Here is a 14,932-nt window from a genome sequence, read left to right as displayed (position 1 = left end):
AGTTCCTACTGTGTACCCAACATGTCCGAAAAGGGGTAGGGTGAAGCATCATCTTATTTTTCCCTACCCCTTCTTCCCCACAACCAGTGATACCCTTTGCCACATATACACATAGATTCCTACACACCTAAACCGATATCAATATATATATATATATATATATATATATATATACAAACATAAATGTACACCTACACATACCTACTTACATACAAAATACTATATATTTACAAGCCGAAGCAAAAAACAAAAACACCCTAACCCTCATTACCCTTCCTCCTCCCTATACCTAGAAAAAAACATATTTTTGTACCGCTGTTTGAACTGGTTCATGCTTGGACATTGCTTGAGCCACACTCCCAATCTGTTCCACATCCTCACCCCACAGACAGAAATACAGAAACCTTTTAATGTTGTTCGTGCCCACTGATGCTTTAAATTAAATTTCCCCCTCAGACTGCAATCCCCTGATCTGTTAAAAAACATATTTTTAATATTTGCTGGAAGTAGATTGTTTATTGCTTTATACACGATTTGTACTGTTTGAACCAAGTACACAATGAACCAAGTCTGTGAATTTTAAGAATTTGGATTGTAAAAATAGTGGATTTCGTATGATTCTATAGCCAGTATTATGAATAATTCTTATAGCTCTTTTCTGCATTACTGATAGTGATTGTGTTGTACCTTTATAAGTATTACCCCATACCTCTGCACAGTACTGTAAATATGGTAAAACCAGTGAGCAGTAAAGAATGCGGAGTGAGTTGTGGTCCAGAATATGTTTCGCTTTGTTTAGAACTGAAATGCTTCTTGACAGTTTACTTTGTATATGTTTTATATGAGTCTTCCAGTTTATCTTATCATCTATTATCACCCCCAGAAACTTATTTTCATGTACCCTTTCAATATCTACCCCCTCGACTTGTAACTGAACCTGTATGTCTGTATTACAATAGCCAAATAACATGTATTTTGTTTTACTTAAGTTTAATGATAATTTGTTTCTGTCAAACCATATTTTCAATTTTCCCATTTCTATACTGATCCTCCTCAGTAACTCCTGAAAATCCCCCCCTGAACAAAAAATGCTTGTGTCATCTGCAAATAATACTAATTTTAATATTTTGGAAACATTGACAATATCATTTATATAAATTAGAAACAGTTTTGGACCCAATACTGACCCCTGTGGGACGCCACAAGCATTGTCCAAGCATGATGATGTATATTCCCCCAACTTCACAAACTGTTTTCTGTTACTTAAGTAGCTTCTCACCCAGTGCAACACCAACCCCCTAATCCCATACTGTTCAAGTTTATTGATTAATATGTCATGATTGATTGTATCAAAAGCCTTTTTAAGGTCTATAAATATTCCAACTGAATGTAATTTGTGGTCTATGGCGTTTGTAATCTCCTCAACTGATTCTATTAATGCAAATGATGTTGAACTATGTGCTCTGAATCCATATTGACTATCAGTAAGTAATTTATGTTTATTTATGAATTTGTCTAATCTATTATTGAATAACTTTTCTAATAATTTGGAAAATTGTGGAAGCAAAGAAACAGGTCTATAATTTGGAAGTGGTGTCTATCCCCAGTCTTATACAGCGGCACAACCTTAGCTATTTTCATTTGATTGGGAAATTTACCGGTTTGAAATGATAAGTTACAGATGTATGTTAATGGTTCTACAATCCATTCAATGACCTGTTTTACCACCACCATATCAATTTCATTTAAATCGGTAGATGTTTTATATTTACAATTATTCACAATGTCTATAATTTCTTTTCCATCCACTGCTGTGAGGAACATTGAACAGGGATTTCTTTCTATGAGATTATTATCCCAATCCTCAGGTTGGGAATCGGGAATTTTTTCTGCCAAGCTTGGTCCAATATTTACAAAAAATTATTAAAACCATTGACTACCTCATCCTTATTTTCCTTCTTGACATTATTATCAATGAAATACTGAGGGTAACTCTGTTTTTTATTACCATTTTTGATAATGCTATTTAATATATCCCATATTCCCTTAATATTGTTTTTGTTATTATATAATATGTTACTATAATATTCCTTCCTACATACCCGTATATTATTTAAATAAAATTCATTTATTTAAATAAAATGAATACTGATAGAATAACTTGATTAATGTCAATTCTGTCTTTTGTACAAAGTTAAAATATAACATATATCTTTTAATGTTGAATAATGCACTAATTCTGAGGTTTTGTAACAAACAGACAGATCGCAAACGATTCTGGGTAAAAGTGCCTCTGCTAAACACTGTCAGTCATTCATTATGTAAACCAACACGTTAATTTAACATGTGTTGGTGTTTACAGATAAATGTGCTTTTGTAAAATATTCCATTTTTTATTTGTAAAAACAGGCATTTTTACAGAGCCCTGGAAGTGTCATCGCAACATGTTTTGCATGTGGAGAGAATGTGCGCTCATTTTATTAGTTTTATTATTTTTATTATTAGTTTTATGATGTGCTAAAATGTGCACTCAATATTGTCTTGACACATAAATGTTGGCTTTACACTGTGCGAGTTTTGGCCCTTTTTCACTTGATTTTTCATTCGTGCGAGAATTTTTTGGACCGAATTTCAGGTTAATCGCGCGTCCTGCATCGTGTAGTGTACATGGAGTAACAAGCTGCGTTCAACATCTCACGACCACCTCCTGATCACCGATAGTATGGTCGAATGAAAATCAGTCCTGTTTGATATTATTCTGGTCGGCCGTTGTGAGGGTATCCTGCTGCTGAAGAGCAACAAGCATCCAACCTCTCGCACTGTGCCTGTGCAAACACCGCAGAGCTGTCTTGTAATTTTTTTTTGTTGTTTTATTTTTAAACTTTGATGTCTCCCATCGAGAGTTTTTGTAAATTAAGTTTGAAAAAACTTAACTTGTGATTAAAAATATCATACAGTGTCTGCTCATCTTCAGGATGAATACTGCCATGAACGCTACTGGCCAGTAGATGGCAGTAGAGACCGTGAAAACTTGCCAAAACAAAATTCCAGATAATCCATGTCTGCTACATTTAAGATGCGTGGAATGTAAACAAACGCAAATACAATAACATCTAAAAACCCAGAGAATATATTCACGAGAGTTTTAGGCACAAGAGTTTAATGCTATTGTCCGTGGAGCCCGATCAGAGTGTCTGAAATGCATTTGTCCTGTCGTGAACGTACTGAGATCACCCTATCCTACCCACAATGCACTGCTGGGCACAGCATGTCCACACTAAAACCTTAAAAATTAGCACATTACTTTAAAACTAAAACATATATCTGATATTTTCACTTTATAAAACTTCAGACATGACAGTCATTTCAAATAACTTGTCCAAAATTAGTTTGGTTAAAATTTGAACCATAAGTTAAAAATGTATGCCTCTGGATGACTTGGGTGATATTGCCAGCGTATCAGCATGGTGTTAAAGAAAATGATTTTTTTTGTGTGTGTCCAGTTCTCCTTTGCCTGCAGAGGATAGAGTAGAGCAGTTCTTCATAGAAGCAGCTCTCTTCTGTTTGCAGAGAGAAAAAACATACATCTGTTAAGAAACTTTTATCAGGTAGGTGCTCAACCAGGGCTTAATTTGAGGGGGAGCAAGCCGGAGCACGCTCCGGAACCTCTGACATTGGCTCCGCCAGCTATTTATACTGGATCCGTGATCCGCCACCTCTCTTGACTAACAAAATATATAAAAAAAAATCACAGCGATTGCTCTCACTGCCAATCACACCGCCGCCCTCCTGTCTGCTGTGTGGAATTACGCCAAATCTGGCAACAGGTCCAGAGGCTATGATCGCTGTTTTGAGCCGGATGCAGAGCTCCGTGGCCACTGAGCGAGGACTTGGATTCTTTGCGGGTCCCGCATCCGTACCCCCGGAGGCAGTGAATGAAGGGAGAGCCGCGCATTGTGTTCTGCGTGTGTCTGTTTATAATCTTCTCGCACAGAAGAAAAAAGAGAGTGTTTACACAAGAGAGATAAGTGAGAAAATGTTAATGCCTGTTTGAGAAAAGTGTGTAGTGAGGGGTTTTACAGCCTTAAAACATCTATAATAAGTGTAAAAAATAGCGCTACTTCGCGGATTTCGTTTATCATGGGTTATGCCGCGTTCACACCAGGCGCGATCAGACGCTACAAATTTGCGGGGGTCGAGTGGCGACGTACGCCCCTCCTTTTCCCGGTGTGTCGCTCTGCTTGGGTGGACTTTTGCTGTGAAAATTCGCTCCGATGCGTCATCAAATAGGAGGACCTTCCATTCCGCTCGGCGTCAAGTCATCATGACGGACATTGATCACACGGAGCGAGTTGTTGTGAAAAGCTCCCAATACAGAGAGTATCATTATTTGCTGCAGTAGCTGCATCTGGATGACGGCCGCTTTCAGTGGTCTTTCCGCCTCTGCGGGACCCAGTTTGAGGACTAACTGACCAACAAACAAAGAAACTCCGCTGCTTGCTGCAGCTCGCTCCTCCCCCAAAAAACTCTGTCATAATTGTGTTTAGAAACCAGTCACCATTTGTTTTATTATACATCTGTGTAGTTAATTAATTAAAAAATTCTGACGCCTCTAAAAAGCAACACGTCTCATTGAAAATAATGCTTTTTACATCAATTCTTGACGCCACAGACGCTTCCGACTCGTGAAAGGCCAATTAATCTGCAATAATGAGCTTGAAATAGCGCTGATCAAAATAATGAGGATAAAATCTATATCGGATTCCTGATCGGGATGCAACGTCCGATTTCGATCAAGTCTGAAACCACATGATCGGGCCCGATTTTCGATCATGTGATCGGACTGGGACATCCCTAGTTTCCAGTGCAGTGAGGGTGTCACACATGGGGTGGAAGGCGTTCTCTAACAGGGATGGCAACTTAGCAATCATCCTCCTTTCTCCCACCTCAGCACTGAGTCCAGGGGACTTCCCAGGACAGAGCTGACCTTCCTAATCACTTTGTCAAGTCTCTTCCTCTCAGCAGTTGTGATACTGCTGCTCCAGCAGAACACTCCATAAAAATGGCTGACGCATTACAGAATCAAAGAAGGTCCTCAGGAGCGCCTCAGCAGTCCAGTTAATTGTTTAAGTGAACCCCCAGGTACTTCTGAGAGTCCAGTATCTCAATATCCATTTCCTGGATCTTCAGTGGTGTTGGTGGAGAGCGCCTGTACAAGTGAAAATCCTCCACCGGCTCTTTGGTTTCCCCACATTGATCTGGAGGCAGTTCCAGTGATACCAGTCCGCAAACTCCTGGGTTACTCCTCTGTACTCACTGTCGTCCTTGTCAGTGCTGAGGCCAGTGCTTCCAGTCATCAGAGAACTTTTGCAGGTGACAGTTGACAGAGTTGTACATGAAGTCTGCGGTGTAGAGGGTGAAGAGAAAGGGAGCCAAGACTGTTCCTTGCTGGGTCCTGTGCTGCAGATGACCATGTCAGAGACACAGTCCCATGCCCTCATGTACTATGGTTTTTCTGTGAGGTAGTCCAAGATCCACGATCAGAGTCTGGGTTCCACACCTGTGATCTCCAGCTTGGGGAGGTGATGGTCTAGTGGTTAAGGCGTTGGGCTTGAGAACAGAAGATCCTTGGTTCAAATCCAAGCCTGACTGGAAAATCACTAAGGGCCCTTGGTCAAGGTCCTTAATCCCCTATTGCTCTCGGTGTGTCGTGAGCGTCTTGTATGGCAGCACCCTCACATCGGGGTGAACATGAGGCATAATTTGTAAAGCGCTTTGAGCGTCTGATGCAGATGGAAAGCGCTGTATAAATGCAGTCCATTTATTTAGTAGTTATATCAAGAGTAGTAATAGAGTAAAAGAGTAATAGAGTAGTTATATCAAGCTGAAGGAGCAAGATGGCGCCAGCGGTGCGTACGGCGAAACGTCTCTCTGCCCTACTTGGACTATTTATTGTTTTATTACATGTATGGATCCAGAACGCTACAGCTGTAATTGTATATGATCGCCAATCACTTCTAAATATTCGAACATCATATGAGGCACTTTTTAATCATGGCTTGAAACAGCATGATTCCACAAACTGTCCTCCCCTCGCATCTATCCCCGAAAAAGACGCTCCAGGAGAAGGGGAAAGAGAGGCGGCGTCCTTGTTCGGGTAAGAGCCTACCAGAGAGCTTATGGTGGTGATTTTTCGTCCTTGTCTGGGCGAGCAGCAGAGGCCCGTATGCGGTGGAACACTCCATTGGCCCCGGATAGATGCGGCCCCATGGATCACCTGCATCCGCCCGTGTGTTGGTTCGTCCCCCGGCAGTCGAGAGCAGGCAAGCGGGGTGTGGACTGGGGAAACATCCGCGTGGTCGCCCGTGCTCAAACTCCTCGCATCGAGCACACCGCACTCCATTTGGCACTGTTAAACTGCCGGTCGTCACCAACAAAACCTTCCTTCTTAACGACTTTTTTGCCTCTAAAAAACTGGATTTTATGTTCCTGATGGAGACATGGCTGCAAGTGGATGAGTGCTCGGCCTTCTCTGAACTTCTTCCGAAGGGCTGCACATATTTTAGTGCGCCTCGTAATTCTGGAAAAGTTGGAGGGCTTGCAACAGTTTTAAATCCAGCCTTCACTGCTGTCGCTCTCCTTCTGAACTCTTCTCGAGTTTTGAAATACAACTGTTAAAACTCCAGACAAACCCACTTGTCCTTTGTGTGCTCATCTATCGCCCTCCTAAGTTCAACAAGCACTTTATACAAGAGTTTTCAGATTTCCTGGCTGGAATTGTAATCACCACTGACTGTTTGTTGATTGTGGGTGATTTTAATATTCATATTTGTTGTGACAATAAGCCTCTGGTCAAGGACTTTTTTAATGTGATTGACTCTTTTAATCTCACGCAGTGGGTTAGTGGTCCCACGCATGAAAAGGGGCATACATTAGATCTTATTTCTTTTGGCCTCAATGTTCAAGTCAAGGAGATATGTGACTGTCGGATCTCGGATTATCTGCCGATTTTATTCAACTTAGCTCTTCCAGGCTCAGTGGAAAAATGGGACCTTTCTCTGCGCACAAAGCGCGCATTAAACTCACAGTCTGTGGAGCAATTTACGAGTGCGTTTCTGGCCACTGTGCCCTCCTCACTTCGTGACCCGAGTGCTTTGAACTGTGAGGAGCTTCTTATTTTATTTAATGCTGTCTGCACAGAAGCGCTAGACTCTGTTGCGCTAGACTCTGTTGTTCCAGGTCTGCGTCGGAGCCGTGGCACAATGAGACTACTCGTGCGCACAGACGCGAATGCAGGCGCGCAGAGCGTAAATGGAAGAAGGACCATTTGCATGTTTCCCTGGGAATATTTCGAGACTGTCTTGTGGATTACCAAGAAGCTGTTAAGTCAGCAAAAGCCCAGTTTGTGTCAAATTTTATTGCAAATAACACTCATAGGCCTCAGGTCCTTTTTAATGTACTGAATCGTCTGATTAACCCAGAATCTAAATCTGGTCTTGTGTTGTCTGACTCACTGTGTGACAGCTTTTTGTCATTCTTTGTTGAAAAAGTGTCACAAATCAGGGCTTCGATCTCAGTGTCTTACTCTAATGATTTTAATTTAAACACTGAGTGCACTTCGGCCTTTGCTGAGTTTCAGCCTCTAACTTTAACTGAATTGCTCAAAGTGGTTCAGCAATTAAGACCTTCCAATTGTCTTTTTGATTCTGTTCCCGCACAATTTTTAAAAAGTGTTATTTCTGTCCTTGGGCCATACATTTGAAATGTTATGAATGCTTCTCTTATCTGGTTGTATTCCAGGAGTTTTAAAACATGCTGTAGTTCAGCCTCTCCTCAAAAAGCCCACCTTGGATCCTAATATTCTTGCCAATTATAGGCCCATTTCAAAGTTGCCATTCTTAGCTAAAATCCTTGAGAAAATTGTCTATGATCAGTTTCAGTCTCATTTGGATTCTAATGGCATTTTTGAAAAATTCCAGTCTGGCTTCAAATCACTTCATAGTACTGAAACAGCACTGTTGAAGGTTTTTAATGATCTCCTTTTAATTGTTGACTCTGGTTGCTCTGGGATTTTAGTTTTGCTGGATTTGACTGCAGCCTTTGACATGGTTGATCACTGTATTTTACTGTCCCGTCTGGAGTATTATGCAGGTTTTAAAGACACAGCACTGGAGTGGTTTAGATCTTATCTTAGAGACCGTAGTTTCTGTGTGCACCTTGGGCCACACCAGTCCAGCTCAGCACCCTTAAATTATGGTGTTCCACAAGGCTCTGTTTTGGGTCCTGCTCTTTTTTCACTATATATGTTGCCACTTGGCACTATATTCAGAAAATACAACTTGGCCTTTCATTTTTATGCTGATGACCTGCAAATCTATCTGCCACTTAAGCTCCCATCAAATTCTCTGACTATTTTGGTAAATTGTCTGCAGGAAGTGAAAACTTGGTTGGCTCAAAACTTTCTAATTCTCAATGAGAATAAAACTGAAATAGTTAGTTTTGGCCCTGCATGGTCATCTGGCTCATATGATGTGCTTGGTCCTTTGTCTTTCTGTGTGCATGATTCTGTCAGAAATTTGGGGGTTATTTTTGACAGCTCCTTCAAAATGGACAAGCAAATTAATTCTGTGGTAAAGGCCAGTTTCTACCAACTTAGAATTTTTAGAAAAGTGAAGGCTTACCTCCCAGCGTGTGATTTTGAGCGAGTTATTCATTTGCTTATAACATCTCGTTTAGATTATTGTAACTCACTCTACTGTGGACTGGACCAGTTGTCTCTAAAGCGTCTGCAGCAGGTTCAGAACGCTGCTGCACGACTGCTCACGGGGATGAGGAAACGAGAGCACATCAACCCTGTGTTAGCCTCGCTCCATTGGCTCCCAGTCTCATTTAGGATTGATTTTAAGATCCTGCTGCTTGTGTTCAAGTGTTTAAATGGTTTGGCTCCCAAATACCTCTCTGAGCTTTTGACTCCTTATGTTCCGGTCAGATCAGTGAGGTCAGAAAGCGAGCTTTTATTAAATGTGCCCAGATCTCGATTAAAAACTCGAGGTGATCTGGCTTTTTCGGTGGCTGCGCCTAAACTCTGGAACAGTTTGCCTATGCACATCAGAGCTGCTCCATCTCTAGAGTCTTTTAAATCTGTTCTTAAGACTCATTTTTATGCTTTTGCTTTTAATACAATTTAAGCTGTGTGTGTCTGGTTTTATGTGTTTTTGTATATTTTGGAATTTTAATGTTCTGTTTTGGTGGTATGGTTTTTGATATTGTTTTTACTGTGAAGCACTTTGGGCAGCTGCTGTTGTTGTAAATGTGCTATATAAATAAAATTGACATTGACATTTGTCCCTCAGAAACATGGTATGTTATTGAAAGCACTGGAGAAATCAAAAAATATGATTCTCACAGTGCTCCCAGGCTTTTCGAGGTGAGAGAGCTCTACGTTGGTGGTAGATGACATCGTCCACTCCGATGCCAGGCTTTTACACAAACTGAAGTGGATCCATTGACGATTTCACCAGGGGGTGGAGATGTCCAAGGAGCTGCCTCTCCAAGGTCTTCATCAGATGTGATGTCAGTGCCACCGGCCTGAAGCTGCTGAAGCCCTTGAGGCGTGGTCACCTTTTCTTCTGAACTGGTACCACACAGGAGCTTTTCCACAGCTGAGGCACTCTCCCACGTTTCAGGCTCATATTGAAGATGTGAAATCGTGACTATCCAGGGTTGGGACCAGGAAGCAGAGTTGTAGTCTTACACACCTCTCTGCAGCTTCTCTCCCCGTGCCATCCCCCCAATACCCCATCCCCGTAGAGACGGTGCCTGCTCCCAGACCACCAATAACCAGTAAAAATCTATTTAAGCATAAAAATTCAAAAAGAAAAAATAATATAGCACCTTCAACTGCACCACAGACTAAAACAGTTATTAAATATTAGGTCCCTCTCTTCTAAGTCCCTGTTAGTAAATTATATAATAATTATTCAACATATTGATTTATTCTGCCTTACAGAAACCAGCAAGATGATTACAGCAGGATGAATATGTTAGTTTAAATGAGTCAACACCCCCGAGTCACACTAACTGTCAGAATGCTCGAAGCACGGGTCGAGGAGGAGGATTAGCAGCAATTTTCCACTCCAGCTTATTAATTAATCAAAGACCCAGACAGAGCTTTAATTCATTTGAAAGCTTGACTCAGTCTTGTCCATCCAAATTGGAAGTCTCAAAAACCAGTTTTATTTGTTATTATCTATTGTCCACCTGGTCATTACTGTGAGTTTCTTTGTGAGTTTTCAGACCTTTTGTCTGACTTAGTGCTTAGCTCAGATAAGATAATTATAGTGGGCGATTTTAACATCCACATAGATGCTGAGAATGACAGCCTCAACACTGCATTTAATCTATTATTAGACTCAGTTGGCTTCGCTCAAAATGTAAATGAGCCCACCCACCACCTTAGCCACACTTTAGATCTTGTTCTGACATATGGCATAGAAATTGAAGACTTAACAGTATACCCTGAAAACCCTTTTTGTCTGATCATTTCTTAATAACATTTACATTTACTTTAATGGACTACCCAGCAGTGGGGAATAAGTTTCATTACAGTAGAAGTCTTTCTGAAAACGCTGTAACTAGGTTTAAGGATATGATTCCTTCTTTGTTATTATGTTCTTCAATGCCATATACCAACACAGTGCAGAGTAGCTACCTAAACTCTGTGAGTGAGATAGATTATCTCGTCAATAGCTTTACATCCTCATTGAGCACAACTTTGGATGCTGTAACTCCTCTGAAAAAGAGAGCCTTAAAGCAGAAGTGCCTGACTCCATGGTATAACCCACAAAGTCGCAGCTTAAAGCAGATAACCCATAAGCTGGAGAGGAAATGGCGTCTCACTAATTTAGAAGTTCTTCATTTAGCCTGGAAAAAGAGTCTGTTGCTCTATAAAAAAGCCCTCCATAAAGCTAGGACATCTTACTATTCATCACTAATTGAAGAAAATAAGAACAACCCCAGGTTTCTTTTCAGCACTGTAGCCAGACTGACAAAGAGTCAGAGCTCTATTGAGCCGAGTATTCCTTTAACTTTAACTAGTAATGACTTCATGACTTTCTTTGCAAAAAAATTTTTAACTATTAGAGAAAAAATTATTCATAACCATCCCAAAGACATATCTTTATGTTCGGCTGCTTTCAGTAATGCTGGTATTTGGTTAGACTCTTTCTCTCCGATTGTTCTGTCTGAGTTACTTTCAGTAGTCACTTCCTCCAAACCATCAACATGTCTATTAGACCCCATTCCTACCAGGCTGCTCAAAGAAGTCCTACCATTAATTAATGCTTCGATCTTAAATATGATCAATCTATCTTTATTAGTTGGCTATGGACCATAGGCTTTTAAGGTGGCAGTAATTAAACCATTACTTAAAAAGCCATCACTTGACCCAGCTATCTTAGCTAATTATAGGCCAATCTCCAACCTTCCTTTTCTCTCAAAAATTCTTGAAAGGGTAGTTGTAAAACAGCTAACTGATCATCTGCAGAGGAATGGTCTATTTGAAGAGTTTCAGTCAGGTTTCAGAATTCATTATAGTACAGAAACAGCATTAGTGAAGGTTACAAATGATCTCCTTATGGCCTCAGACAGTGGACTCATCTCTGTGCTCGTCCTGTTAGACCTCAGTGCAGCTTTTGATACTGTTGACCATAAAACTTTATTACAGACATTAGAGCATGCCATAGGTACTAAAGGCACTGCGCTGCAGTGGTTTGAATTTGTTCATGTAAATGGGGAGTCTTCTTCTCGGACTAAGGTTAATTATGGAGTTCCATAAGGTTCTGTGCTAGGACCGATTTTATTCACTTTATACATGCTTCCATTAGGCAGTGTTATTAGAAAGCATTGCTTAAATTTTCATTGTTACGCAGATGATATCCAGCTTTATCTATCCATGAAGCCAGAGGACACACACCAATTAGTTACGCTGCAGGAATGTCTTTCAGACATAAAGACATGGATGACCTCTAATTTCCTGCTTTTAAATTCAGATAAAACTGAAGTTATTGTATTTGGCCCCACAAATCTTAGAAACATGGTGTCTAACCAGATCCTTACTCTGGATGGCATTACCCTGACCTCCATTAATACTGTGAGAAATCTTGGAGTAATTTTTGATCAGGATATGTCCTTCAATGCACATATTATGCAAATATGTAGGACTGCTTTTTTGCATTTGCGCAATATCTCTAAAATTAGAAAGGTCTTTTCTCAGAGTGATGCTGAAAAGCTAATTCATACATTTATTTCTTCTAGGCTGGACTATTGTAATTCATTATTATCAGGTTGTCCTAAAAGTTCCTGTGAGGCTTCATCACGGTGGTGCTTTGCGCCATGCAGCTCCGCCGCGACGCGCGGAGTTCCTCCGCTCCTCTTTCCGTGACAAAAAATCCTGTAACAGTGGAATGCTGTCTTGATCTGGTATGTCGTCTGACTAGCACAGGAATTGTGAAAAGATGTGGACATCAGCACTTTTTCGGCACATTGAGTCAGACGTGCAGAGGAGTTCCGCGCGTCGCGGTGGAGCTGCATGGCGCAAAGCAACGCCGTGATGAAGCCTCACAGGACATGTTGGGGCATGTCCAGCTCATGCTGAATTTCTCGGATAATCACACGACTGAAAAGCAACCGACAGCCATCTGAAATCCACCTGAAAGCCGTCCTGTGAGACCAACACGGAGGTGGTTTTGTGCCGCGTAATGAACGGCTCCGTGGCGTATCCCTCCGCTTTTCTTTCCATGAAAAAACTCCTGTAACAGTGGAATGTGCCGTTCATTTCTAAACTGGACGCTGTCTTGATCCGGTATGTCGTCTGACTAGCACAGGAATTGCGGAAGACGTGGACATCAGCACTTTTTCAGCACATTGAGACAGACGTGTGGAGGAACTCCGCTCGTCACGGCGGAGCCGCATGGCGCAAAGCACCGCCGTGATGAAGACTCACAGGACATGTTGGGGCATGTCCAGCTCATGCTGAATTTCTCGGATAATCACACGACTGAAAAGCAACCGACAGCCGTCTGAAATCCACCTGAAAGCCATCCTGTGAGACCAACACAGAGGTGGTTTTGTCCCGTGCCATGAGCGACACGGTGGCGCAATCGTCCACTTCTCTTTCCATGAAAAAAACTCCTGTAACAGTAGAATGTGCCGAAAAAGTGCTGATGTCCACGCCTTCTGCCTTTTTTGTGAAAGTTAGACGACGTCCCGGATCAACAAAGCCTTCATGTTGGAAATGATCTGGTTGTTTGAGTGGGGTTTGAGCCTGTGCGGGAGGTTGAGCGATACCAACTAGAGATATTTGGGCTCACCTCCACGCACAGCTTGGGCTCTGGTAACCAACTCCTGGAGAGGGACTGGACGCTTCATTTTTCTGGCGTTGTCCATGGGGAGAGGTGGAGAGCTGGGGTTGCATTGCTTGTTGCTCCCCAGCTCAGTTGCCATGTGTTGGAGTTCACTCCAGTGAATGAGAGGGTCGCGTCCCTATGCCTTTGGGTCTGGGACAGGTCTCTTACCATTGTCTCGGCCTACGGGCCGAGCGGCAGTGCAGAGTACCCGACCTTCTTGGAGTCCCTGGGAGGGGTAGTAGATAGCGCTCTGACTGGGGACTCCGTTGTTCTCCTGGGGGATTTCAATGCCCACGTGGGTGGTGACAGTGAGACCTGGAGGGGGGTGATCGGGAAGCACAGCCTCCCCAATCTGAACCCGAGTGGTGTTCAGTTGTTGGACTTCTGTGCTAGTCACAGTTTGTCCATCACGAACACCATGTTCGAGCACAAGGGTGTCCATAAGTGCACGTGGCACCAGGACACTCTGAGCCGGAGGTCGATGATCAACTTTGTAGTCGTATCATCTGACCTTCGGTCACATGTCTCGGACACTCGAGTGAAGAGAGGGGCAGAGCTGTCGACTGATCACCACCTGGTGGTGAGTTGGATCCGCTGGGAGGGGAAGAAGCCGGTCAGACCTGGCAGGCCCAAACGTATCATGAGGGTCTGCTGGGAACGACTGGCGGAACCCTCTGTCAGCTAGGTCTTCAACTCCCACCTCCGGGAGAGCTTCTCCCAGAGGTTGGAGACATGGAGTCCGAGTGGACCATGTTCTCCACCTCCATTGTTGATGCGGTCGCTCGTAGCTGTGGTCACAAGGTCTCTGGTGCCTGTTGCGGCGGCAATCCCCGAACCCGGTGGTGGACGCCGGAAGTAAGGGATGCCGTCAAGCTGAAGAAGGAGTCCTACTTATCTTTGTTGGTAGGTGGGACCCCGGAGGCAGCTGATAGGTACTGGCAGGCCAAGTGTGCCGCAGCCCATGCGGTCGCAGAGGCAAAAACTCGGTCTGGGAGAAGTTTGGGGAGGCCATGGAGGAGGCCTATCGGTCAGCCTCGAAGAGATTCTGGCAAACCGTCCGACGCCTCGGGATGCGGAAGCAGCTCTCCACCAGCACTGTTTACGGTGTGGGTGGGGAGCTGTTGACCCTGACTGGGGATGTTGTTGGGCGGTGGAAGGAATACTTCGAGGATCTCCTCAATCCCATCGTCACGTCTTCCGAAGAGGAAGCAGAGACTGGGGACTCAGAGGCGGACCCATCCATTACCCAGGCCGAAGTCACCGAGGTGGTTAGAAAGCTCCTCGGTGGCAAGGCTCCTGGGGTGGATGAAATCCGTCCTGAGTACCTTAAGTGTATGGATGTTGTGGGACTGTCTTGGCTGACACGCCTCTGCAACATCACGTGGTGATCGGGGACAGTGCCTCTGGATTGGCAGACCGGGGTGGTGGTCCCTCTGTTTAAGAAGGGGGACCGGAGGGTGTGTTCCAACTATAGGGGGATCACACTCCTCAGCCTCCCGGGTAAGGTCTATTCCAGAGTACTGGAG

This window comes from Thalassophryne amazonica, chromosome 1, assembly GCF_902500255.1.
Source record: "Thalassophryne amazonica chromosome 1, fThaAma1.1, whole genome shotgun sequence".
NCBI lineage: Eukaryota > Metazoa > Chordata > Actinopteri > Batrachoidiformes > Batrachoididae > Thalassophryne > Thalassophryne amazonica.
Note: the sequence above shows the minus strand (reverse complement) of the source record.